Source organism: Penaeus chinensis, chromosome 11, assembly GCF_019202785.1.
Source record: "Penaeus chinensis breed Huanghai No. 1 chromosome 11, ASM1920278v2, whole genome shotgun sequence".
NCBI classification, from domain to species: Eukaryota; Metazoa; Arthropoda; class Malacostraca; order Decapoda; family Penaeidae; genus Penaeus; species Penaeus chinensis.
In genome coordinates this window covers 9,967,029-9,972,028 of record NC_061829.1, presented here as the reverse complement: position 1 = coordinate 9,972,028, position 5,000 = coordinate 9,967,029, and positions in this window count along the sequence as shown.

Here is a 5,000-nt window from a genome sequence, read left to right as displayed (position 1 = left end):
TATATATATATATATATATGTATATATTTTTTTTTATCTAATTTCCTTCGTCCTGTGTTTTCGACTTTTGTTGTTTTTGAATTTGACTTTCGTATAAAGGATTGCTGTGGGCCTTTTTACTGTTTTCCCTACTATCATTATCGTTATTTTCATTATAATTGCCATCATCAATATCACTATCTGGACTATACTACTAATAGTTTTGATGTTGTTGTTATTAGTTACCTTACAGAGTAAATAAATGGCGTACGCATTTCTGCTTACATCTGACACAAGCGCATCACATGCATGTTCGGCTCGTTTGATATATATTCCGTTTCCATTGGTTACTGTATCTTGGCAAATACATTATCAAATGAGCATCATTCTTAAAAGGTTATTCCACCTCGTATTTAGTATCGTTTAAGATACTTATTATGCAATGGCAACACAACTAAAGGCGGGAAACAGGAATGTCAGATCACGCCAGGCCTCCCGCCCTAAAAGAGAAAGGCTTGCTAGAGCTATTTGCTAGTTAAAGAGTTTTGATATCCGCTCTGTTCTAGGGTTAAAGGGTGTAGTGATGCTGCCATTTTATCCCACTTCCCGGCACTTTCTAAGGCTGTAATCAGTATTCATTGTCTGAGATAGTGCTGAGCTTAGCTCTGTACACCAGTCATATTTTATCTGTATCCCACAAGGTAATCACCGTTAATGACCTTAGCTGTTGACGCGGAAAATCATTTTAAGTAATCAATCAATATATTTTGTTCCCGATTGCTGCATAAAGATATGTATGTATGAGTAGATCAGTAACGAGTATTAAAATGATTATGACTAGTTTCATCATCATTATCGCAGGAATTGTGACCACCATGATAAGTAGCATTATTACTATCAGCGTTATATATCTCTTTCAATATCAAAAACGTCCGGTCAAACAAAACCTAAATCAGCTCGCAAATCCCCTCCATCATCGATAATTCCGCTTCATTAGACAGAAATCCTCCTCCTTCTGCATAAACGTGATATTCAGGTCTTATCGCTCCATTCAGGAATCTCTGGAATTAACACGCTGGAGAAAAATCAGTAGAAGATTTGGAAGCAAACGTTTGGTTACATGTTTGTTGCTCTGTCTCATTCTCTTTCTCTTTTTCTTGTTTTATCTCTGTTTCTTTCTCTTTCTTTTCTCTTCCGAATCTAATTATCTATTATTATATATTTATGTATATTCTTTGAGTAACTTTATAAGAATCTGTTAAAATGTGAACACTTTTTACGAAAGAAGGGACATCATCTTACAACGATAATTCAGTTTTATACTAATCTGAGATCCTTTTAAATGTAGCTAAGAGTAACGAAATTTTTTTTATCGCTGAATCAGCTGAGAAGAGAGAAAAATTGTCCGGTCTAGATATTTGTCTAAGGTAAAATATGATTTCGACAATTTGTTTTACACTCTGTGACATATGTGTTATTTATACCTGTATTTGGAATGGGTATGATGCAAACTTTTAAAAACCTATTTACAAAATGGCCCCGATATATTAATGTCTGTACTATTCTCTGTACTAGATAACAAAGTATGATTTTTTTAACTTTTTCTTTTTCCTTTTTTTTTTTTTCACTGAGTCATGTGGAAGAGAACGGTTGAAAGTTTCACTGAAAACTCGTTCCGCTCACAAGCAATAAGCATTAGTCGAAATAGTTCGTACAATCAGAAGCACCACCGTTTCCTCACCCTATTCCCTCTTCCTCTCTCCTGTCTCTTTCTCCTTTTCTCATACGACCGCCCTCCCTCATCCCTCAACCTCCCCTCCACTCCTTCCTTACCCTTCCCTTACCCTTTCGCACCTAATTCTGTAAAGAACTGTATTTTGTGATTCGTGTGTCCTTAACCCGAGCTGATATTTGCGAGATGGCAAATAAAACTCGTAGAATTATTCATAAATAAATATTTAATTAAAAAAAAAAGGAAGAACTGATCAAAACGAGAGAACATAAGTTAATGATAGACAAAAAAACAACCTTAAGATACAATAGTCAATTGAAATTATTATGATTATTCCAGTGACTTTTATGAAACCTACAAGAGAGAGGATTTTTTTCAGTAAACCGTATTGGATGCTTTAGAAGAAACAGAAAAGTTTAAGATTTCATTAATAACGATTCTTCCCAGAAATAATTACCACTAAGCAATAGTGACGTTTTTATGCACTTAAAACCATCATAGTTTTCAGTATACACCTTTCTTAGTATCACAAGAATTCTCTCTCTCTTTCCCCAATTTTTTCTTCTCCTCCCTTCCCTTACCCCTTTACCCCTACCCTGACGTAGACACTCACTCAAGCCATTCCTTTAAACACTCGTGAATGGATTTCATGCTCGGTGGTACAGACTCGGCATGTGAAAAGATATAAAAGAGAATAAGGAGGCATAAATGAGTTTTCAAAAGTATAGAGACACATGAATGGGCATTCAGAGGCATGGACAGGTAAAGTGGAAATAAAGGGGCATAGGGAGGCACGAAGGGACATTAACGGAGCGGCGCTACCGGGAAGCCTTTCCGTCTCAGATCGTCCGGCGTTCACAGTCCCCGTCTGCCTCATGAAGCCGCCATTTCGCCAGCGTTATTAGCCATTCTCGTCCCCATGAAAGTCCCTTCTCGCACGCCCATTATCAGCGGGGCTAGTCTAATAAGGCTAGTCGTAAATCGTTCGCTCTCTAGAAATCTCGGCGTTAACTGCCCTGCCCGTCGTCCCGCTGCGAGATTTGCGTCGGCGTGAGCAGACTGTCTCTAGCGTCGGCTTCTCCTCGTTCATCGTATTTGTTTTCGCCTCCACCTCCTCCTTCTTTTTCTTCTTCTTCTTCTTCTTCTTCTTCTTCTTCTTTTTGTCCTCGTCCTCGTCCTAGCTTTGTTGGCTATTCCTCGTCCTTCTTCATTTTCCTTTTTCGTCGACGTCCCATTTTTTCTTTGCTTTTATCGTGGTTTTCGGGTTATAATTATTCAAGTATTTCCTTACGCAAACGTCGGACTGCTATTTCAACAATAATGCTGCTTGATCGGCAGGTGTCAGAGGGAATGGGACGATGGAAAGTTCGACTGAAAACAGGTCCCATAAAATATTAACCAAAGCAGTTTTTTATCTCGTTTCCCAAAACCTCCTCTCCTCATCTTCTTCTTCTTCTTCTTCTTCTTCTTCTTCTTCTTCTTCTTCTTCTTCTTCTTCTTCTTCTTCTTCTTCTTCTTCTTCTTCTTCTTCTTCTTCTTTTTCTTCTTCTTCTTCTTCTTCTCCTCGACTTCCCCTTGTCTCTTCCATGCACCTTCCCTCTCTTTTTCTCCGCATTCTCAGACAGCGAAAATGACATGGACTTTGTAAATTGTTTACCGTAATAATTATAATGGAAATTCTAAGGTTATTATTAGGACAGGAGCTGAGAGTTTCTTCTAATATGCAGCTAGCTAATATCCTGGTTATTTCAGATATTCAGATCTTAAAGAGAAACGCAAGAGCACTGGGGAATGAAATTAACCAGAGAGGTAGAAAAAGAAGGTAAAAGAGAAAGTACTAAATTAGAAAGAATAAAAGCGAATAATGACACATTTCCAATTTCTTTTTTTGAATTCTGGATGGGTCAATTTAAACAGCAGGCCGATTGAAAATGAAAAGTGAGATTAACTATATCAATGAGTCTGGCGGAGGTGGGGGGGGGTAACAAAAGCCATAGTAAAATATAATGCAAAAGAAGAGACGACAAGGAAGATACCAACTTCTGGAAAAAGGACAGTGCAAGGGAGAACGGGACACTGAAGAAGTCGTTATTCATTGAAAACTATAAAGATTAATAAATAAAATAACCGTTTCAGTGTGATAAGAGTAATATCTACGGCAAATTTTCACTTTTCTATCTTACCAAAGACATTGGCAGAAAAAACTCTGAATTAAACAATATTAATGATAATTTTAATCAACCTCATAATAAAACATAGGTATAAAAAAAATATGTGCATGTGTTTAACTGAACAAGTTAGGCGAAAGGGAAAGACTGATAATTGATAATGAAACTTCTTAGACGAATTAATTAATAATCATTTCATCTGAAACGTCCTTTCGTATTAAGCAAAACTCCGTATAAGCAGTCAGTATCGTCACCATTCACCAACACTTTGCCTTTCCCCTTCTTCTAAGAGCAGTCACCCTTGACCCATACTCTTCTCTCCTCCTTCTTCCTTACCCCATTAACCTAACCCGAACCCGTACCGTCGACGCCTTGATTTATTATGTGTTAGCACTTTGCAGAAGACCCTTGCATGTGAAACGGTACATTGAGGGAAAAGGAGGACTGTGCGAGTTTATGAGAGCATACAGAGGTATTAATAGGTATATAGGGGCATGCGAAGGGATACAAAAGGGCATACACAGAGGCAAGAAGAGGTAGGAGGAGGCATAAACGTATTCATAGAGCGACGACACCGGGAAGCCACCGCTGTCATAGATCGTCCGACGTTCACAGTTCCCTTCTGCTTTATGAAGAAGCTATTTCGCCCGCGTTATTAGCCATGAAATTCTCTCTCATGTGTCTGTCATTAACGGGGCTAGTTTAATAAGGCGAGTCGATTCTCTCTCTCTCTCTTTCTCTCATCCACTCACTCACTAACTCTCTCTTTCTCTCTCTCTCTCTCTCTCTCTCTCTCTCTCTCTCTCTCTCTCTCTCTCTCTCTCTCTCTCTCTCTCTCTCTCTCTCTCTCTCTCTCTTTCTCTCTCTCTGTTTATCGGATTCATTTTGTAGATAAACTTTAACATGTCCGTATTATACCCACTTTATTTATTCATGTTTTTCTTATACTAATATCATCCGTGCAACTATAAAGCCCCATCGTCGCTAAATTTCCTCCGACATAACCTCAAAGAATTCATTTACCACTAAAATGGGAAACAAAAAGTTTTGAGCGTAAAGTGATCAACTCTTGGGATTTTTTTTTTTTCTGATTAGAGCATCAATTTTCACTAATCGGATAT